The sequence below is a fragment of the Vulpes lagopus genome, chromosome 21 (assembly GCF_018345385.1).
Source record: "Vulpes lagopus strain Blue_001 chromosome 21, ASM1834538v1, whole genome shotgun sequence".
Lineage (NCBI taxonomy): Eukaryota > Metazoa > Chordata > Mammalia > Carnivora > Canidae > Vulpes > Vulpes lagopus.
In genome coordinates, this window is record NC_054844.1 from 22,325,117 (window position 1) to 22,349,467 (window position 24,351).

The 24,351-nt window shown below is 36.1% G+C and overlaps 1 protein-coding gene and 1 long non-coding RNA gene across 13 annotated transcripts in view; one reads left to right on the forward strand and one right to left on the reverse strand.

Moving 5' to 3' along the window:
• Nucleotides 1–24,351, reverse strand: part of SOX5 (SRY-box transcription factor 5) — a 1,001,956-nt gene that overhangs the window by 495,515 nt on the left and 482,090 nt on the right. The window lies entirely within an intron of this gene.
• Nucleotides 49–22,500, forward strand: LOC121479890. Its single transcript, XR_005984835.1, has 3 exons — nucleotides 49–2,201; nucleotides 9,918–9,992; nucleotides 21,800–22,500. It is a non-coding gene; the product is annotated as an uncharacterized LOC121479890 (long non-coding RNA).

Genomic DNA, 24,351 nt, shown 5'->3' on the forward strand with positions numbered 1-24,351 from the left:
ATTAAGGCAGATGCTTAACCAATTGAGCCACCCAGATGCCCCAAAGTCTCATTTTTTAACACCAAGTTCTTAAAAGCTACAGCAATGTTTTGTACATATTGTTTTTAATGTTTTCTGATTATTAAATCATAAATATAATCCTAAAAAATAAACATAAAATGTGATTCCTTTGTCCACCGTGCCTTTAAATCAGCCAAGAAGGGCCTCATCTGAACACCTAAATCATCCCCAAAAGTTTTTTTCTTAAGCCTCTCCCTATACCTCAGGTACACATAAGGAAAAATAACAAAGTATTAATAGAAATAACATTTATTAGAAATTTACTATTTTCAACACTGTGCTAGCTGCTTTCTGATACACCATCACATTCCATGAATGCAAACTCCAGGTAAAATTAATATTATCCTCATTTCATAGGTGATAGAATAACATTTAATATATATTGAGAAATATGCCGAAGTTCATAGAGTTTATAAGTGGTGAAATTAGGATTAAAATTTAGGTGTGTCTAATCCAAAAATCCATGTGCTTTCATTATTCTGAAGTAGGAACTAAAATCTGGATTACAGGAATTTACTGTATCTAGAGTCCAGCTGTGTATCTCACCTATACAAATAAGCAGTTAGAAACAAAAACTGTTTTTGCATTCTTCAAAAGGATAAATATAGAGTTACCATCTAAGTTAGCAATTCCACTCGTAGGTATATACCCAGAAGAAATAAAACATATATACTCACACAAAAATTTGTACCCAAATGCTCATAGCCACATTATGGCTACAAAAAGTAAAAACAATCTAATGTCCATTAACTGATAAAGGAATAAATACACTGTGGTATATCCATATAATGAAATATTATTTGGCAACAAAAAGACATAAAATATTGAAACATGACATGGATAAACCTTGAAAACATTATGCTCAAACAAAAGAAGCCAGACACAAAAGATCACACATTACATGATTTAAATTCCATTTGGATGGAACTTAAATGCCCAGCAACTCTATAGAGACAAAGTAGATTAGCGGTTACCTATGACAAGTGGGCTTGGGTGGGGGGAGGGGGGGAAGATAGGAGAAATAACCGCTAATCAGTATGAGATTTCTCTCTTGGGCAATGAAAATGTTCAAAATTGATGGTGGTGATGTTTATACAACCCTGAATGTACTAAAAATAACTGAATTATATACTTTAAATGGATAAAGTATTATGTAAATGTATCTTAAAACTCCTACTTTAAAAAAAAAAAGAGTTATGTAAGAGTTTGCATCCATATCATCAGATGAAATAGGCAGCACATTTCCTAATAAGCAGAGAAAGAACTGAACAAATCAAGGTACTGGAACAGACAAAAGTTGGTTATCGTCTATCATTTTCCCTACATATCAGCAAAGCTTGGGTCTGCTAGATCCAGGCCAACCTCTGAATCACTGAGTTGGAAAGACCTCCCTCTTTGGCCAAGTATACTTTCTGACCAAAGCTTGCTGGAAGAAGTTAGAACCACACTCTGGTAGTTTATTTACCCAATGCTAAACCGCTTGTTTGACATTTTTCTCAAAACTGACCAGTGATTTGAGTATTGTGTAGACAACCACAAAGAACAACCGAAACAGTGGGAAAGTATTGTTTAAAAGTATTTACTGTTTTATTAACACTTCAAGAGTAGAATTTCCTGCTTCCACCCAGATTTAGTTCTTCACATTCCAATGTGAGGTTGCCCAATTGTCAAATTTGTCAATATAATTTTTAGTCCTACAGCCCATCATTAGATGACAGAAAAACATCATGTTGTGGCAAAGAATCAGTAGGTAGTAATCAAGTGTCCTCTGCTGTTGACATTTCCTGACCCTCCATAGATTTTTTTTTGGGGGGGGTGGGGGTGAATCCTAGACTACCAGGCTTGCTAAGGTCAAGCTTTCTGGAGAAAATGCAACATTTTATCCTAATAACTTCAGATATTTATACCTTAAAAGTTACTCAGTTGAAGTTGCATTCAAATTAAACACCATTGCTACAGTGTTTCTGTTGTGATTGTCGGAGGGAAGTGGAGCCAGTGCAATTTGTCCATGTTTTACAAATCACCATCTGGCAGGGATATGGCAACATGTGAAATCTTCACAGGACTCTTGTTTTTCTACTATCTGCTGGATAACTAAGGAGATCACCAGACTGCTGGGATGCCTGCCAGATGGTAAGCAGGTATGTTTATGAGTTTAAGATTCTTATTTTCTTTCAATGCTTTCACATGCTGTGGGCGCAGAGGCATAAAAGTGAAAGGGAGAAAGAAAACGGGAATGGATAAGTAAGTGACTGTATATGATCATTACAAATGTCTTTGAAGTTTCTTGAAACGTGAATTTTCCCAAGTCTACGTTGAATTATTTTCTGCCAAGTAGAAAAATCACCAGTCATATGGTCACAGGATTTTTAAAAAATGCTACGTTTTTCATTTTTGTACAAATAAGCAGGTGTAGAGTTTCTTCAATCCTGTTGAGTAGGCATGCATTACCCAAAGGATCATGAGCATCATCAACAAACATTTGAGAAGTGTATACCCTATACATGGTACTGAGCCGGCCTGAAATTTCAGCAAAATAAAAGTGAAGGTCTGTTTTATTTTATTTTGATTACCGAAATGGACTAATGCAGACAAAGAATACCTACCTAGCAGAGTCATAACAAAACATCCTCTAAGAATAGAAGATTTACAGTGTTAAATCTGAGAAGTAAGTGGTAATCATTAGAGTGAAAAGAAAAGCACATCTTAAAAAACTTGACAGATAAGTGAATATCACAAAAGAGGTAATGTTTGATATACAGAGAAGTACAGTTCTTTAACTTAGATTTGAATGCCTGCTCAGGGATATACCAACATGACCCAAGGCAAGTTTCTGAAATTCTCCAAGATTCAATAAGCTCATATATAAAAAATGGTGATAACAGTTCTACCTTTTATGATTATAGAAAGATTAGAAACATAAAAATTGCAAACTGTCAGCAAGTATATAGTTGCTCAATAAATGAAGCTATTATCATTATTACTGATATTATCATCACCTACTGAGGGCTTCTTCTTGATCAAATCCCAAGATTATTTGCTTACATGAATTACAAAAATATATACCTAATCCAATATATTTGTATATTTAGATACACATAAGGTCTATGTGCCATCGTGCACTTGTATGCAAATATGTACAAATACAGGTATATATGCCTAATAGTAGATATATTGTCCAAAAAATAGATATACTGTCCAATCACAGAAAACAGAAATTAAGATTTTGTCTTAAACCTCTGTAATCATACTGAGTAAGTACTAATACAAATTTCACTGTTTCCCGAACTGATACTTTGGGCAATTTACTAAACCCATCTGTGGCCATAGCCATGGAATGGAGAGAATAAAACCTGACCCATAGGGTTATATGAAGATTAAGTATGAGCATTTCTATGTAGCACATTGCACAATGCCTGACAGAGAATAAATGGATAAATCTTTTTTTTTTCCTTTTTGCTTCCTTCTGGTTCCCCTTTAATTACCATTTTTCCACCTCTAAATTAGTCTATATTTGCCCAACTTTTTCTCCATCTCTCAAGTTGAAGGAAACCTGTCTCTGCTTCTTTCTGATCCTTCCAATTATATTCTTAATCCCATCATTCTTTCCACCAGAATAATTTTTCTCCTTAATTATACAATTCCTGTGTCTATTTTTATCAGAAATTCTTACTCATTCACTACTTAGCCTAAAATATACTCATTTCCCCCATCCTAATAATAATTGTCTTAAAGAAATACTACCAAATGACAGAAGATATAGAAAGCATAAGTAGGCAATGATCACAGAAGAAACTGTAAAGACTGTTAAAGACACATCTCTAAAAAATTTCAGTCTAGAGTAGATTTTTTTTCTGACCCAAGTAATTTTATATTGGTTCTAATAAAACTGAGCTGAGCAGATTTTTTTTTTAATTTAAGTAGTCCCAAATCATTAAAAAGATTAAAGGACTCACAATTCTTTTTGCAAGGTTAGCATGACTTTGGTACCAAGTCACAATCAAGACAGTATAGTGTACACACACATACACACAACACACAAAATTATAGGCCAAGCTCACTTAAAAATAAAGATGCAAAATTCTAGCAAGTAGATCTCAGGAGCAAATTGAAGAATAATGCACCATAACCATATGGTGTTCATTGCAAGGATAGCAGGTTGGTTCAATACAAAAGTATCTATTTAAGTAATTTTTTTACATTTAAAATAGTAGACAAAAGTGAAAAGCCACAAGCAAATTGTTAAAAAATCTCTGGAAAAAGTGCCAACTGTTCCAGATTCATTTAATGTAAGTTAGGAAAAGAGGAAGGAAAAAAAAAATCATCCACCTTCTAAGGGAGTTTATTTGTCACAAATAGAAATAAAACATGTAGTTAGTGGTAAAATAGTCATACTATCTTTGGTTGACCCAACTACTCTTCTCACTTCCTTTTCTTTGTTACCAACAACCACTCTGTCTGCAAGCCAGGCCATGTTTACTGCCTCTTCTTACTCGTCTTTTCAATCCACTGCAAATGCTCTCCTTCTGCTCTCCTACCTTTTTACACAAGCTATTTACTCAAACATTATCAATATCCACTTAATTTCCAATGTCCACTGGCCTGTTCTCTGGCCTCCTCCTCTTCAATCACTCTAGCATTTAAGACTGTTGCACATGGCCTCCTCAACTCTTTGCCACCCTAGGCTTTGGGAATGCTTTTTGCTTGACTCTGTCCACCTCTAGCTTGGCCTCTCTCAGCCTCTTTTTGCCTCTTCTTTCTCAACATGCCCTTCATTATGGGAGGATCCCTAGAAGTCTATCATTTGCAGCTTTTTCTTTAGGCCCAAAACAGGGAATGTAGATTGAATTTAAAAAGTAATGATAGAAACTATTAAGAAAACAAAGTAATCATTAAGACTGCATTAAACAAAAAATTTACATATGACTTTCAACTGTTTAGTATTTAAATAAAACAATTTAAAAAATTGCAACATGAACACCCTCTGTCTCTATTCCCTTCAATATGTTTAATATTACCTAGCTAATAAAAAATTAGTTTTTAGGGGCACCTGGGTGGCTCAGTTCGTTAAGCATGACTTCAGCTCAGGTCATAATCCCAGGGGCCTGGGATGGAGCTCCGCACTGGACTTCTTGCTCAGTAGGAGTTCTGCTTCTCTTTCTGCCCCTCCCCTTCCTTGTGCTCTCTCTCTCTCTCTCTCTCTCAAATGAATAAATAAAATATTTAAAAATAAATTCAAAAATTAAAAATTGAAAAATAGGTTTTAATTTTAACTTGAATAATGTCTTTTCTGTTATTATTATTATTTGGTTTTTCTTAAATATGCTATTGATGTTTTAATTACTCACTAAACACAAAATATGAGTTTTCTGATTTTGTATTATCTTAATATTTAACCATTTCTAAACCTATTTAATTTTAAGGGAGCTAATGCTGTTAGAATTATTAGGATAGAGCTGAGCGTAATTTAGGAGGACGCAGAGATCATTTATTCAATGCCAAGGACATGTGAAACATTGTTTATATAGTCATCCTTTAATATATAAACTCCAACCAGATGCTACATAAATGAACTGGACTGACTTCCAAATATAAAGCAACAACTTTAATGTTCTAATCACTATAGTTCTAAGATACCTTACCTTCCCTAATTTTTAAGCAAATACTAAAGTCAAACAAAAATATCGTGAAGAGACATATATGGGTATTTTCAAATTCCTCCTTACCTAGTCATCAGTTGGTAAAAGCTCTTCAATAAACTAGATTATCTTTCCCCATTCTCTCATCTTCAAATTATTGCCAGTTCATTTTTTTAGCAGCTGTATTTCCTTCCCTACCTCAGTAAAATTCAGAAACCACTTTTTCACATTATTTGTAAATAAAACTCTTTCCAATCCTTTGTAGCTTCTTTTCTTTCCTCTGATATTTGTATCCCTTAATGTTACACCTTTCAAATATTTAAGAAGTCAATGCTACTGTACTCTCTTGATACAGAGTCTTTCCCTAAAGAAAATATAAATAAAATGTTCAAGCTTAGACAACATAACACAAGGTATTATTCATTCATAAAGTAAACCGTTACCAAAAAAATTGCTCATAGAAACCCTCTAAACCATGATTTTCTTTAGTGCATGAAAAGTATAAGTCAATTAAATAACATACATTTATACTCAACTTTTCCAAAATCATACCAGTTTCACAAAGTGTGCTGCAACTTGTTCTCATCAGATTGCTGCACCCCATGCAACATGGAATCGAAAATGAGTCACAGCCAGACTAAAGAACATGATTTCCTAACTCCAGCTAAGGCATTTACTCTTCTACAACAGTAGGTTTCAAACTTTTTTTAAGCTGTTGAAATATTTCTTCAATAGAAATCTTCCAAGGATAAGACTTAGAAAAGGGATAAAAGTAGGAGAGTTATGTTCTTTTCCCCTCCCTTTATTAACTGGCTTTAGGATCACCTACAAAAAGCATACTGTCTTCCTCAGAGGACAGTTTGAAAACAATAGTATGAGACTATTTGCTACTTATTGATAAAGATCTGGCTACAAAAATCATGATCTTACTATAGACAGAGCCCCAATATGCCCAGTTGAGAGTACCTTGGGTGTTACCTAGTAACAGGCTTTGTTCTTTGTTTAAAATGGTACCTCAAGACATGGGTCTCATACAATGAATGGTCAATGTTGGTAATAATAAAATAATAATTTTTAAAATAATGAATAGATAAATCTCCTTGACACAGGAATGGTTTCCTTTCCCTGTGCCAGTTGTTCTGTCTGTGCCAACTCTAACGCACACCCCTTCCAGGAATGGCATTCAGCCATCCTGGCAACCAGAATTAGAGCAAAGAAAATATGAAATTTCTCTTCAAAACATAAGTGGAAAGATGAATGCAAAGCCAAGCAAAAAGTACCCAGATTCAACATGCACATTGTTAAATGTCACTTCATAGTAAGACACTTTATGAACGTCAAGTGAACATGGACATGTATAAATTAGGAGAATGAGGATAGGTATGACCTATTAAAAAAGCATCAGCAAGTAAGGAAAGTCCAGGAGAACATATAAGTTTCCAATTATAACTGTTACTTTTGAGGATCAAGGGGAGTGGAAACTGGGCAAAAGAGAATGGGAATGGGAAAAATATTTTTTGTTGTTATACACATTTTTATACATTTTAAATTCTGAGGCATATAATGATATTCAATAAAGCAATTCAATACATTGAATTTTTTTTAAGAGGGTAAAAAGGAAATTCCAGAAGAACATTCTGAAAGGTCATGCTAACATAGCAATGAACTATATTGGTTTTGGAGGGGAAAAATCGGCAAGAGAAAGTTTCATCCTAAGAATCTAGATTTAGGCCATGGAGGCCCAACAGGAAACTGCTTCTTCTACCTCAGATAACACTTCAAGAAAGAGGCACCTATTGATTGAAACTAATGATTCATTCCTGATTATCAAAGATAGATATAGTGTGGCAAGTGTTCCCAACAGTCCAGCTGAGAGGCATCTTTAAGATACAGACCAACAGTTCACAGGATGTGAAATAGAAAAGTCAATGTCTTGCCTCAAATTATAAACCAAAGAGGGAATTTCACAGCTCTATCTTCATAACAAAGGAATTGCAAAAATCAAAGAGAAATCTTAACCATCCTGAATGTCATACACCTTCTTTTCAAGGCATAGTATTTTCCCCTGTGAACTAGGAACAAGATGTTTGTTAACTGACAGATCTTGGTTTGAGCATTTAATCACCAAAAGGATTCTTAGAAGAGAATCATTAAAACCTGATAAAAATGAAAAATGTAAGACTTTTTTCAAAATAGACATTCTAGCCAAATTTCAATATCCCTAAGGCACCTTATCCAACTATTACCTGCAAAAAATATTACAAATGAAGAAACAAGAACAAAATATAACAACACCTAAGAGATGCCATGGCTTATTGAACTTAGTAAAAAGAAAATCTTACTGGTAAATACCATGTTTCTGTTTGCTATTTGAAGGTAGCTGGTACTCTGCGAAGTCTGAATTCCTTACCAATGAACTAAGCAGGTCACGTTTGCCCCTGGGACCAAGAGCCTACAGCACTATGATTTGGGACAGGAAGATAGCATTGAATGTTCTTGATCCTTAATCAGGTCTAGGATCATATGTGCTGCAACTGTTTTGAAACTGTTCTTGGCCACACCTTCCTGTACATAGAGTTTCAACTAAATACAAGTATTAGCATTTAAGTGCCCATTAAAACCATTTGTCATTAAAAAAGCATACTAATTAGGTGCCTAATTTTGCATAATGCTGAAATAAGTGCTTTACAAAATGGTCAGTGCAGAAATACTTGTCCCTACCTTTAAGGAGCACAGGATTCAAGAGGGATGGACCCACTGATAGAGATCCACCCTCTCATGTGCACAGAAAGTGGCAGAGATGATTGATATTTTGAAATAAAATGCTGACTCTTCACTCATATAAAAGTAACAGATGAATTATGGAATACAATGTAAAATACTTTCCAGTCCCTTTAATTCTATAGATGGAGCTTGACACTATTTTTTTAAATCCAACAATAGTTTTCAAACATAGTAATACTTAAATTTAAAAACTAAGGCTGAATTTTTTAAAGCAGATACATATCATGGTTGCTCTAATTCTCTTTTATGCTCCATTATCTATCCAAAGTAATATTCAGAATAATTCAACCCAATTCAATCCCATGGTTTTTGGAAGGTTAGGTGTGGATTCAAATGGTTCATCATTCAGCTGCTTGCACAAGTATCCGCAGGCCTGTAAGACCCAAAGGAATGATGTCATACAAAAAGTTACCCCCCCCCCCAAAAAAGAAAAGGGAAATGTCCATTCTTTTCATTTAATATGTTTTTTTTTTAGTTGAGTAATCTTAAAGTCCTATTTAGAAGAAGTTGTCAAAAGAGGAATGCTAGGTAATCTGTGCATCCCACTTTCAAAAAGATAAAGTAAAAGCCAGCCACACTGATGATAGGATGGTGTGAAGACTAAGAATTAAGGAAAAAAGACACAAAGATCACATTAAGAAGGAATTAATAAAATATCATAATGAAAGCAAATGTGTAAATAACATATTAAGAGAAAAAGGAGCAAAATCATTGTAAGGGCAATTATATCATGAAAAACAGCAAAAGCACTAGAAGCATTGTTTTGTTACTCTGTTTTTTCCTGTAGAGATATCTAGGCATTTTCCTCCTCTCTCTTTACTTACTAGCAAATTCATATTATTATTACTTTTGTTCACTTATATAAATTTTAAAAAAACTATGTTCAAATGCAGTTTATTGCATGACTTGTAGTCTTCTTAAATTGTTTTAAATTTCATTGCAAATGCAAGCCAACTGACTCATATGTTTCTGTTATTAGTAACTGATAATTTAAAGAAATATAAATAAATGGCATCCAAATGACTGTTAAACTTTCATAAATTGAATTATCTTCAATAAATGTTCAGTTAACAGAATTAACTTTTTTATTACCACTGCACAAAATAGGCAAAGATATATTATCATGTGCAGCTATGGTTACCATATTTTTTTTCCTAACTTTGTCTCTATTTTTTTTCTAATTTTATTTCTACTTTCTGTTTCTAATTTTGTTTCTAATTCAGAAAATAGTATGTAAATACATCATTTGCGATTTGAGGTATTAATAAAGATGACACTCTTGGCATAATGTAGCCATCAGCAGGGAATTAAGTCTGCTGGTGTAAAAATCTAAAAGTAACAGCCTTAATTGTTCCATAGTTTTTAAGTTTTTTTTGTAAGGAGAAAAATACACAAAATAAGCCTTATTTTTTTCTCCCAAATTCTAAAATGCAGCATTCTCTACAGTAGATCTTCTGAGCAGAATTCGTACATTATGATTGCCATCCTTTTGCAGCTCTGCAAAGCAAGGTAAGATAGCTTAGCATAGCTTTTATCTGCAAGGATTCCCTGAGGCAGTTTCTGTAAAAGGGTTAATGACAGATGTTTCCATTAAATCTGACCTACCTCTTAATTTTGCCATTGCCTGATAATATCCTGGCTTTGTGCTTATTTGCATGGGCAAATGGAGTCACTCTATAACAAGTAACACACGGCCCTCATTGAAACAAAAGGTCAATTCATTTTAAACTGATGTGTGCAATATTTTTTTGTAGTTGCAGTTAAAACAACAACAAAATACCTTTCATACGACTCTACTAGTTACAAAGAATTAAAAGCTCTGTTTTCTGAACCCCTGAACGCAATATACATCTGTAGGCAGAAACCTGTACTACCAATAGAAATCAATATATCTCCTTGTAGGTAACCAACTAGAAAAATCACTTCTGTCTCTAGGAAGTTCCTCTTATTTTTATACTAAATACAACGAGGACACAGTAAATTGTCTTTGCTGAGGAATTAGTTGAAAACTCCAAAAATGCTAGCAGCACTTTCTTGTTTACTGAGTGTTATTACTTTTGCAAAGAAAAAAAAAATCTGTAAATATAGAGGGAATAGTTACTGTTTTAGGTTTGTTGAAAGATATAGCCTTTTTAGCCTTTAGGCTGCAGTCCAAATGCTACAGTTTATGAGTGACCAAATTATGTTTCATCAGAAGAAAAGAATAAGTGATCTTGAACCTTGACCAGGTTGCTGTAATAAGCCCCTTAAAAAAATAAAATAATTAAGGCAGTTCACATAGCTGTATACAAGCTACTTTTTCTGACTGGAGAATCAAATAATGTCAAGGGGCCTTCCATGATTCTCATGAGGAGATGAATTTCAATTATGTGCTTCCTTTTGAATAGTCTATACCCAGGACTCAAAAAACACTATATTAATCTAACTGTGCTGTTTCATTTTGTTGTAACATTTAAGGAGTTTAATATTATCACTTGCTAGATAGGTTCTCTCTCTGTAATTATCTATATAGTACTATACACACATACACTCTATGCATATCGTAAGTCATCTTTATCATTGTAGTCTAATTGCTAAGACATTTAAATACTGGAATTCTGGCATTAAATTTTACCTTGCTTGGAAAACAGCTCTTCTGTGCTTCACTGATAGTAAATCCATACACAAAACACTCCTATTATACCAAAATCTGTAATTATCTGAAAAGGAAATAAGTCAGATTTGTGGGTAGAACTGTGATACTTGCTAAAATAGCTAATTTTCTTCACCTCAGATAAATAAAGCCCACGTTTGGCCCTTGGACATTACAAATCACTGAAACAATTTTGGGGCACCTAGGTGGTTCAGTCGGTTAAGCATCTGCCTTCAGCTCAGGTCATATCCTGGAGTCCCAGGATGAAGATTCATGTTGGGCTCCCTGCTCAGCAGGGAGTCCGCTTCTCCTTCTGCCTCTCCCTCTGGCTCCTTTTCTCTCTTTCTCTCCCTCTCTCTCCCTTTCTCTCTCTCTCACTGGATCTCTCTCTCAAAGAAATAAATAAAATCTTAACAATAACAACAACAACAAAAACCCCACAAATCACTGAAACAATTTAGAAAATTCTACTTGGCCAGTCCTAAGTTTGTTTTTTTTAATGGATTTGTCAAAGAAAATGCTATTCTCACCATGCTGCCTCAACTTTATCAGTAAATGAGGTAAACAGGAAGGAAAGATGAATGATTTCTAGGGGCCCAGGAAGTTTTCTTTGACGGTGTGTGTACCTATTGCAGCCAGGAGCATATGATCCTCTCTCACAGACTGCCAGATCTGACCCCCAGCCCCAACCTCAACCCTCTATAGGTTCACCTATAAAACCCTAGCCCCAAACTCAACCCTCTATAGGTTCACCTACAAAACACAAGAAAAAAGAAATCATGTCTCCTCTGCTAATTCTCTATGGATGGTCTTCTAAGATGCAACCCATAGTCAAAAGTATAAAAAGCAAATGAAATCAACAAATATTTGCAGGGTACATAGTTTATACAACGTTCTAAGTACTATGAAGGATATAGTGGCTGGGGGGCAGGGGGGAGGTAGTGGTGGTGGTTATATTTCGCTTCCTGTAAAAGCTAACCATTCATTAAGTAATGATAAAAGAGTTAAATAGTAATATCAATATGAAAAAATATTTTTAAAATGTAAAAATAATAAATGAAGTGGATATGCAAAAATGTTAGAAACTAGCGGGCAACCCAGGTGGCTCAGCGGTTTAGCGCCACCTTCAGCCCAGGGCCTGATCCTGAAGACCTGGGATGGAATCACATGTTGGGCTCCTGGCATGGAGCCTGCATCTCCCTCTGCCTGTGTCTCTGTCTCTCTCTCTCTGTGTCTCTCATGAATAAATAAATAAATAAATAAATAAATAAATAAATAAATAAATAAAATCTTAAAAAATAAATAAAAATAAAAACAAAATGTTAGAAACTAGGGATTTTAATCAAGTTATGGTTTGAATTTACAAAAGTAAAGTCAGAAATACTGGTGATTTGAGTCATAGGTTTGTAGTTAAGTAAGAACAAACAAACAAACAAACACAAAAACAAAACTCCAAGGAAGATGGCAGAGCAGGAATATCCTAAGCTTACCTCATCCCAGGGCTAGAACAAGATAGCACTCACATCAGTGTAAATAACCCAGAAAATGACCCAAAGACTGCCAGAACAAATTCCACAATTAAATGCAGAGAAAAGGGGATCCCTAGGTGGCTCAGCAGTTTAGCTCCTGCCTTTGGCCCAGGGCATGAACCTGGAGTCCCAGGATCCAGTCTCACATCAAACTCCCTGCATGGAGCCTGCTTCTCCCTTTGCCTGTGTCTTCACCTCTCTCTCTCTCTCTCTCTCTCTCTTTATGTCTTGAATAGATAAATAAAATCTTTAAACATAAATGCAGAGAAAAGGCCACATGGAAGAGAACAGGAAGATCAGACACATGGTCAGGAGCTAACTGGACCCATAGGACTGTCCGCAGGAGAGAGGGACACTGGGAAATGAAGAGAAGAGAAAAAACAGACTCACACTAGGGAGTCCACACAGGGAAGATGAATCCCCATACCATTTGGCTTTGGAAATCAGAGGCTTAAAACTTGAAATTTTAGATATCAGGAGGTTCATGGAACAGCCAGGACGGGGAGAGGAAACTGAGTCCCAGCCTTAAAGAGACAGCACAAGAAACAGCCCCAGGGAGATACAGCACAGAAATAGCAGTCTGAAAAATAACGTGGGGCATATGGGAGGGGGATTTAATTGCTAATCTTAGAACACATGCTGGAGGGACAAGGATCCTTAGGAGACTTCTCCAGGAACAAAGTTGCTGGTGGATGCCACATCCTTCCCCAACCCTCCAGCAAAAACACATCCACTTGCAGGAATCAGCACTGTCAACCCTCACTACCTAACTTGCTAACAGTATACCCTGCTCCTATGTTGTTCTGTGGACACATCCCTTCCATCCAGGCTTCAGTTCCATGTCTCCTACCACAGCAGGCACATAAAAGCCTTGCTAACATTGTGTGTCCCAGCACCACTCACTTTTGTGGACTGTACTCTCTAAATGGCCTGCCTCAGTTCCCAGAGCTACAGGTTACCAGTGTACACATTGCTGACACTGCATACCCCATCCCCAAGTTTTCCTGCAGTTCAGTGCCATTGCATTTCTGGCAAATAAGTGGTCTGACTCAACTTAAGCCCAAGGCAGGCCCAGACTGGCCCACTAACAACAAAGGGACCAAAGTCTGCCCACAACAGGCAAAAAGAGCCATTGCAGACAACTGGACTGGAGGCAAAAGTGGCCCAGTCACTATTCCAGGGTGCATGCAACACACATAGGTACACCACTGAAGCACCAGATTCTGATGAACAGGGGACACTACAGCATAGGGCACTATAGGATGTCCTCTTCATAAGGCTACTACTTTCAGAAGCATAAGACATAGCTGATATCCCTAACACATAGAAACAGACATGGAGAGTTAGAAAAAGTGAAGAGACAGAAGAATATGTCCCAAATCAAAGGACAGGACAAAATCACAGCAAGAGAGCTAAATGAAATAGAGAAAGCAATATGCCTGATATACAATTTGAAGCCATGATCATAAAAAGATACTCATGGAAAGAATAGAGGACCACAGTGACACCTTTAACAAAGAAAACATAAAAAGAACCAATCAGAGATGACAAACTCAATAATTGAAATTAAAAATACACTGGATGAAATAAATAGCAGACTGACTAAAGGAAGCAGAAGAATGGATCAGTGACATGGAGAACAGAGTAATGGAAAGCAATTTAGCTGAACAGGAGAGAGAAAAAATAATGGTATTTTATATATTTGCAAATGACATATCTAATAAAGGGTTAGTTTCCAAAATATATAGAGAGAACTTATACAACGGAACACAAAAACCCACAAATAATCCAATTAAAAATGGGCAGAAGACATTTCTCCAAAGAAGACATACAGATAGCCAACACACACCAAAAGATGTTCAATGTCATTAACTATCAGGGAAATGCAAATCAAAACCACCATGAGATACAACCTCATACCTATCAGAATGGCTATAATCAAAAACACAAGAAACAAGTGTTGGCAAGGATGTGGAATAAGAGGAATCCTAGTGCACTGTTGGTGGGAATGCAAACTGGTGCAGCCACTGTGGAAAACACTATGGAGATTCCTCAAAAAATTAAAAATAGAACTACCCTATAATCTAGTAATTCCTACTGCATATTTTCCCAAAGAATATGAAAATACTAATTGAAAAGAATATAGGTACTCATATGTTTATTGTAGCATTATTTACAACAGCCAAATTATTGAAGCAGTCCAAGTGTCCATCAATAGATGAATAAAGAAGAGATGTTATGCATGTATATGCATGTGCAATGGAATATTACTCAGCCATAGAAAATAATGAAATCTTTCCATTTGCAACAACATGGATGGACGTAGAGAATATAATGATAAGTGAAATAAGTCAGTCAGAGAGAGACAAATACCATATGATCTGACTCATATGTGGAATTTATGAAACAAAACAAAAAATAAAAAAGACTCTTAACTATAGAGAATAAACTAGTGGTTACCAGAGGGGAGGTGAATAGGGGCATGCATGAAATAGATGAACAGGATTAAGAGTACACTACACATGATGAGCACTGAGCAATGTATAGATAGAATTGTTGAACACTATTGTACACCTGAAACTAATATAATACCGTATGTTATCTACTGGAATTAAAAAAAAACACTGTAATAACTATATATGCTAGAAACCATACAAAAAAAGAAGTCTACACATTTATGTCATTTAATTTTCCCAATTTCCCTGTGAAGTAGATATAGTTATTACTCTCATTTTATGGATAATGAAACAAAAACTTAAAAAGATGACATACTTCTTCAAGTCAACAGAATTAGGCCTTGAGTTGTACAGTCAGGAATCACACCTAAACATTCTGACTCAAGTCTTATACTCTCAACCTTGATACCACTTTTGTGGGCAATAGGATTTGTACTCAGACAGATGGGGTTCCAGTCCACATTTGCATGTGAGCTTAGGCAAAGACCTTGTTTGCAAAATAGAAAAAAATACAATCTGTTTTATTGACATGGGTATCAGTTGTTTTGGCCTGCATGGCATCTTCTCTTACCTCAACTTTTTTTTTTTTTTTTTTTTTTTAATGAGAAGCAGAAAAATTCTCAAACAAGACTCACGCATATGACTATACCCTGGCTAGATCAGTCACAGGATGAGTTCAGTAATAACCAAATATACAAAGCAAATCAACAGCTGGCCTATAAGGGACTTGTGATAGAACTATGAAGAAAGAAGCCATAACATTAAAAATTTAGGATAAGGAGCATGTGGGTGGCTTAGTTGCTTAAGCATCTGCCTTCAGCTCAGGTCATGATTCCAGATCCTGGGATCAAGCCCCACATAAGCTCTGTGCTCAGTAGGGAGTCTGCTTTTCCCTCTTCCTCTCCCTCTGTGTGCACTAGCACTCTCTCTCTCTCTCTCTCTCACACTCTCTCAAATTAAAATAAAATAAAATAAAATAAAATAAAATAAAATAAAATAAAATAGGGGATCCCTGGGTGGCACAGCAGTTTGGCGCCTGCCTTTGGCTCAGGGCGCGATCCTGGAGACCCGGGATTGAGTCCCACGTCGGGCTCCCTGCATGGAGCCTGCTTCTCCCTCTGCCTGTGTCTCTGCCTCTCTCTCTGTCTCTCTGTGTGACTATCATAAATAAATTTAAAAAATTAAAAATAAATAAAATAAAATAAAATTTTAGGATAAAATATTGGGGTTCTTGGACAAAGACCATATGGACAAAAACTTCCTAAAAATGAAGCCAACACAGAGAAAGGCAAGGAAAATGAGAGAAGGAGAAACCAAGCCCTGGGATGGTCATGCTTAAAGCTAAGGAGCTGCTGGAAGTTTTATTTATATGAAACAACACTGTTTCCCCTCTTTGTTCAAACATATTGTAATTAGATTTCTGTCAATAATACCAAAAGGGTTCAATCTAATAAATCACTTTACAGAGACAATGCATCTAAAGAACTCAATTTAATATCTAGAATTAGTATGTGCTCAGTGAGTGCCGAGTACTTCTCTTATTATTTTAGTTACTGCTGTTGTCAGGTTTCCTCCGAATTATGGGTCTTGAGTGAAAACCAAGTTTTAAAGAAAAAAAATCACCAGGGTTTAGTTTCTCTCTATCAGGCATAGTCAAAGAACAGAGGGACAAATTTTAAGGAGTCCAAAGTATTAAGAAACACCAAAAGTCAGCTTTTCTTGCTGCCTAGCCAATGTTCCCATTTCCAGTTGACCTCACTGTGTCTCCAGAGAAGACAGAAACAATTATTGCCATGTGCCCACTTTATACTCAAAATATGTTCAATCATATATCCAAGGACACCTGGATGGCTTAGTCATTGAGCCTCTGCCTTTGGCCCAGGGCGTGATCCCAGGGTCTGGGATCAAGTCCTGCATTGGGCTCCTTGTGAGGACCATGCTTCTCCCTCTGCCTATGTCTCTGCCTCTCTCTCTCCCTGTGTCTCTCATGAATAAATAAATAAATAAATAAATAAATAAATAAATAAATAAATAATAAAATTTAAAAATCATATATCCAGATAGAAATAATATTTTATAAAAAACTAAGGCCCATTTTATTTTGCGACTACATAGTGTCAGTGATATTTTTTGTACAAAGCTCTAAACATAAGGCCTTACAAAAAGCTAAACAATCTGATTCTGAAAACTTTCATTCATGCCACCCAAAAGTCTAAGGTCAGTAATTAGGTCTCTGGTAATAACTGAGTCACTTAAGGTTTAGATGGTTGCCATATACCCTTTGCATCAAGTTGACAGAAAAGGAAGTCTCTTCTGCTTCCCTCTTTGAACAGACCTTATAATGTGAGAAGCAAGAATGGTTCCACAGGAACCGTTGTGAACTACTGCGTCAATCACACAAACATTAAAACACAGTTTTGCTAGTCATTACTATAGAAAGTATTCTCTTGCTCTGTTGAAAATGGTTTCAAATAATCATGTTCGAACAGGAGTTCTGTTCTTTTTTCATATAGCAATTTGGGAGAGGAAAAAAGCCTAGAAAATAAGATATATTCAAAAAACAAAGCAAGATTAAAATAGTTGAATCAGAGACACCTGAGTGGCTCAGTGGTTGAGCATCTGCCTTTGGCTCAAGTTGTGATCCTGGGGTTCTGGGACGGAATTCCACAGCAGGCTTCCTGCAGGGAGCCTGCTTCTCCCTCTGCCTATGTCTCTGCCTCTCTCTCTCTGTGTCTCTCCTGAATAAATAAATAAAATCTTTAAAAATAAATAAATGAAATAAAATAGTTGAATCAACTAATTGTCATCAATCATCATATTAGCATGAGAATCATAAACTGTAGGTTCCTAAGCCCAAGAGCCCAACTCACATCCTGACAGAGCAGTTGGCAAGTGGATGCACGATAATACTAAGAAAGAGACAAGAATCTGACCTGATCTGCCCAAGCAAAGAAAATTCTCATCCAACTTTAAACATCTTTCTTTCTTCTATGCCCTCTATTGCAGAGCTAAAAAGCATTGACTGGAATCAAGTCTGAAAAGGTTGTTACCTTACATCTGACTTTCTGGTTTCAGTTAAGGTGATCTTTAACATGGTTAGTTTGTGGGGGTTTGTGTTAGAGAATGGTATGTAAGAATAATGCAGACATTTGTCAGAAAGAAACTAAGTGGCCTACTGGTCAAGTATCAGTACCTCCAAATGTTCCTGTGTGACAGAGACTGATGAAGGAATGTATTACAGTGTCTTAAATTCAAGCCAACAAAGACTCATACCATTATTATAGACCAGAACTCTTCAACTATGGTTTCTCTGTAGGAAAAAGTAGTAGGCAGTAGAAGGGTGGGGCCTTCTGACAGCCTTCTAAAGACATGGCCCTGAAAAGTTAGAGCTTGCCAGTGGGCCACCCATGGAAAATTCTGTGCATATATGAAGTATCACACTAAGTTATAAAAAAAAAAATGAACAAAATATCCAGGCTAGCAATTCCTTCAAAGGCTTAGAAATTGAACAGACAATTATGAGATGGGATGCTGCCAATCTTTTGTGGAGTATCCCTGGGCAAGTTTTTTTGTGTCTCATTTTCTTCAATGATAGACTATTCTTACCGCTGCTATTATTGATAATAAAAACAACCTAACAATAACTTCTAGGAACAATATTGTGAGAATTAATGTGTGTAAAGGAACTTAAGAATGAGGGAAGAAAGACACAATGCTATACTATTACAAAGTGCTTTATCAACCAGTGTATTACATAATGTGTTATAATGTACCATGTGCCCATGGAAACATGAAATCATTCATAATTCTTAAGTACTGCCAGATGCGTAGCTATAACAAATTTCAACCCTTTCTGAAGAATTCACCCACACACTCACTTCTCCAACCAATGTTTCCACTGGTAACTGTCAGAGTTGAGAAATCATAGAATAGACCCTTATTCACATCTCTGTGGTAATTACATATAGTTTGCTTCATATTTGGGTAGGGAACATGTATTATTCATAATTTTATAACTAGCGACTTGCCCTGTTCTGGTATACATGAGTACTCAGTAAATGTTTATTGAGTGAACGAATGAATGAACAAATGAATGAACAGAACAGTCAGATACGGTAAATTAAATAATAAGCTCTAATAATGACACCACCTCCACTAAGAAGAGTTTCTAATGCAAGAAGTATTTAGAGTGGAGGTGGTCAAAGATTGGCTCCTTCCCAGCAAGTCTATATGTTATTTCCTAGTATTAGTTCATTTGTCATTTGTCATAACTTTCTGGAATGTACAAGTAATCCTATTACAAGAGATCCCTGCCATTCTCAATGGAGGCATCTGGTTTTACTTAAGGATGCTGAATGATTTCATTTTTCAATGGCTGGGAACATGGTACATTACAACTTTTACACAGATTGAAGAATTTCTGATATTATAATATACCTGTGGTAGGTGAAAAAAAATCCTATAACTTTTGAATTAAGAGTAATAAGGCATATAAATGTGATGAAATGGAAATAACTCTGGATTTGGAATTGGATGATCTAGCTCTGCCACACACTGGCCCTATGAATTTGACCCACATAACAGTTTTCTCTGAGCCCATGTTTTCATCTGTAATAACAACTATGGGTGGGCACGTGGGTGGCTCAGTTGGTAGGGTGTCTGCCTTCCACTTGCGTCATGATCCTGGAGTTCCGTCTGGGATCGAGCCTAGCATTGGGCTCCCTGTTCCATGGGGGTCTGCTTCTCCCTCTCATTCTGTCCCTCCCCTCCACTCATGCTCTCTGAGTCTCAAATAAATAAATAAATAAATAAATAAATAAATAAATAAAATCATCTTCCAAATTTTAAAATTAACAATTATGTGTAATAATAATTTTAAAACCCCTCATATACACAGGGTCAATGAGACAAATTACTAAGTTAAATAATGCATACAAAGTAGTGTATAAATGGAAAATGCCACACAATACAGCATGACAGCTAGATATAAAATAACAGACAGGTCTACAGTATAAATAAACTGTAGAAACTTAAGCTCAAGATCCATAATATATTCATCTTACAGTTCTTATACATAGTATGTGGCTTAAAAAAAACAAATCAATCAAACCATCAATGTCAGTTGTTGAATTGGAGGCATCTATAAGATATGTGTGTTTACTTCTCAGAATGGACTTCCAAGGTCCCTTCTGATAAACTCTCTAATACGTATGGTATTCTTCAAAGTGTGTTCCTCCCATAACCAGCATTAGATTTGGCTAGTTTGCTTGTTAAAAATGCAAGCCCCCAAAACTCATCCAAGGAGACTGTAATGCAATGTATCAAGCACCCAAGATAACTCTTATGAACACTGTTATAGTAGGTTTTAAATTTCCTTTTGAACATTCAGTATCTATGGCACAAGATCCATTCACTCAGAAAAGGTATATGCTCTCAACTCATATATTCTATACACTCAGCTTTTTACAGTTTATAAACTGCTTTCAAATACCTGAAATACAATATTAAGAAGGATAAATTATTTTTTTATTTATTTATGATAGTCACAGAGAGAGAGAGAGGCAGACACAGGCAGAGGGAGAAGCAGGCTCCATGCACTGGGAGCCCGATGTGGGACTCGATCCCGGGTCTCCAGGATCATTCCCAGGGCCAAAGGCAGGCGCTAAACCACTGCGCCACCCAGGGATCCCCGAGAAGGATAAATTATTTAAAAATTTATAGTACTATAGGAATGTAAGATAATATAATTTAAAAATAAAGTTGTGTCCAGAATACATTTCAATGTGTTTTAAAACAACAATAACAACAACACTTAACTTGGTTGTTGTCGGTCTATGGGATTGTGCTCTATATGGTGCTGAAACCTCACTCTGTTTCCTGCTATATCCTGGCACTAAAAAGGGCCTGGCACATAGTAGATGCTCAATAAATATTTACCCAACAGAAAATAAATATGCACAAGTGAAATGCATATCTCAGAAGAGTTGTTGGCTTAAAATCTGTCCAGTAGTACATAAGGATGGGTTTATACAACAGAGTTTATGGCCCAGGTTCTCTATCAGAAGAAAGGAGGAACACAGGGCACAAAATATAGGCTATCAGCTAAAGAGATTTCACATATATCCCTCAAGATATTAATTTTTTAACTGAGGTTAAAAACGTAAACTGAAAAGCAATTATCCTCAATTTCCTGATGCTTTTATTCCAAAATTAAACCCAGTTGCATAGCACATAAAAGCTTTCCTGAGGAAGAATGACACTTTACTCTGCATTGTGGGGCACAAGGGTAAAATAGTTTTGGGATCTGAGAGTATGTAATAGTCAGGTTCTCCTGCAGTTATGAAAAGAATGACTATTGTGATATTGTGATTTATAATACAAAATTGGTCTTCATCCCCATTTCTGGCACAGAGCCCTTGAAACTCTTGGAATTTCCTAAGTGATGAGAGTGATAAAGATTGTCTTTTGTTATGTTAATGAGATGACTTTTGGACCTAACCTAAGGTAGGGGCTGGTTGCTAAGGACCAAACATGTGATTAGAGTGAAACTTTTAGCCTTACTCCTTGACCTCCAGGGAGCAGAGAGGGGTTGAATCAATCGCCAATGGCCAGTTACATAGTTAATCATGACTATGTAATGAAGATTCAATAAAAGGAGGACAGTTTTTTGGTCTCTTCTTTTTTTTTTTTTTTTTCCAGAGCTTCTATACTTACGGAATCAGAACACTCCATGTGCTACCAAGACACCACGCCAGAATCCCAGGCTCCAGGAAAACAAAAAGTCCTTTGCTGAAGACCTTGCCTTATGTACTCCTTCATGTGGCTGTTGATTTGTATCCTTTATCATATTTTTCAATAAACTGGTAAATGTTAAGTAAATATTTCCCTGAATTCTGTGAGCCACTCTACTAAATTAATATAAGCTAAGGAGGAGGTCATTGTCACCTCCAATCTGAGGTCTGTTGGTCAGAAGCAGGGATAACAGTCTGGGTCTTATGACTGTCATCTGAAGTCACGGGTGGGGGTAGTCTTGTAAAGCTGACCCTTTAACTTATGGAATCTGATACTATCTCTTAGGAGTGTCATGATTGATTTGAATTCCTGGACACCCTGTAGGTGTCTGAAAATTGTTTGGTGTTGTGTGTGGGTAACCCTTCCATACCCCCAAATTGGAATTTGGTCCAGAAATCTTAAAAGAACCATAGGCTTCCAGAGATATTAAGTTCAAGAGCCTGATCTTAACTAGCTGTTGTCCCCAGGACTCCAGGTCTTATCTAATCACTCTATGTCCTTCAATCCCTCAAAGATGAGGGAAGGAAAACTACTAGTTGTAGGCATCAGGAATGGTGTTAAGCAGATGGGAAGAGAATCATCTGAATGTCACTTTGCAGGGATGTCCTTGCTAATCAAGAATAGAAGTCAGTTTCCAAAGTGATGCTATTCAGTTCTGATCACCCTTAGGGGTACTTGGGTATGCTTCGAGAATATGTAAGTATACAAGGTTAAGTTTGGGGCTTAGATATCTCCAAAATGAATAGTCATTAAGTAGGTTCAATGCTAAAGTCCATGATTTTAATTGCCAATACCCCACAATGACCACTGTCAACCTTCCCATCTCCTCACATCATACCCAGGCTCTTGGCTTCTACAAAACATTAAATCTTGACCTTATCTGGCTCTGCTCTGCAAAAGAAATAAAGAAAAGCTCAGCATCTACAATTACAAAACTAGTTGAATGCTGTATTAATTCCAAGTAAGATTAGGACATAAGCAACTTCACAGCAATGAGCTTTATTCTTGAGAAGGAACCATGCTTACCAATTCATATATTCTTTATTCTTTCATCCAAAAAAATATTTTAGTGCCTCAAGGAACTCACAGTCTAATGATAAATAGTATGATTCAGTAATTGTGCATTAAATGAATAAATACAGAATGAGTAAAAGCTCCTGTGATTAAAATGGTTGTAAATCTTCAATGAATAAGCCATATAAATTTGACAAAGAAAATATAATTCTTTTTCCTGATTATTAGTTGATATTGGGGGGGATAAATGCACTAAAGGCTTAAAATTTGCTCTTGATGTTGAACTAACAAGTACCAATACCAAAACACAAAACCTGACCCAAATATTTGTAAGATTTAATAAAATCCTGAACTTTCAGAAGCATGAAATAGACATCTATCAATAATGGAAATGAAAATACTCTAAAAGAGCTTCTAATAAAGGCAGAGTGAAAAAAGGTAAAATAGATCTTCAATAAGTGTTTGCTGAAAGAATAAATCCTTGGAAAAAAACCTTTTTAGAAGCATATAAATAGAAATACTAAGAACAAACAAAAAACTGTGAAACTAGAATTGATGTTTGTACATAAATAGAATAAGCAGCAAATTCCAGGGGGTAAAAATCTAGAGAGACATCTCCCAATGTTTATCAGAAGAGCAGAGAAGAAAAAATGTGGTACTTTTTGCAGAAATTAGTTAACGCATTACCAAAATAAAGCCACCTCTGGTATAAAATGTATCAGTGGTTAAAAGTTCACAGTCACTCTTAAATTCTTTCAGGAGACACAGAAGGAAAATATTACTCCTATTTGCAAGTAAGCAATGGGGAAAAAGGTGAAGAGTAAGTAATTATCCAAACTGGCATGGTGTTGAGCCTACAACGAGACAAACACAGATGGTCAGAGATTCCATTTAACCTTTCACCTAAAAGTTGCCATCTTCCTAAGAGAACTAATTCTACCAGTGGTTCAATTCTGATTCAGAAGGAAAAGAGTCACTTTCTGAGTCATAATATCACCCTCGTTTTCCTTTTGGTCCTCTGTTCCAAGCCTACCAAATCCCAACCCATTTTAATTCATCTAAAGGTGGCTGGGCCAGAACCAGAATTTAATGCTTCCATAAATGAACTCTGATTGACATGAAAGATGATTCACTCACAGAAAAACTTGTATTGCTGCCATTTGGTCAGTTTGGGGTTTGTTTTTAAAATGAACGCCAGTTGAGGCTGAGCAGAAGCCAGGGTGTGTTTTTATTTTATGTCTCAAATAAAAATAAAGAGCTGGGTATGAATAATCAAAGTGGTAGGCGCCTCCCTGGATACTTCTAAACCTTCCAAAAGCAATCCTGGGCTCAGCAAAATGTAATATAGTCAAAACAACCATGAACAGCATTAGTACCAAGGGTTTGCCCCAGAAAAATAACTGCCATACAGATTCCCTTGTAAACCCACACCCCAGTGCCCATTA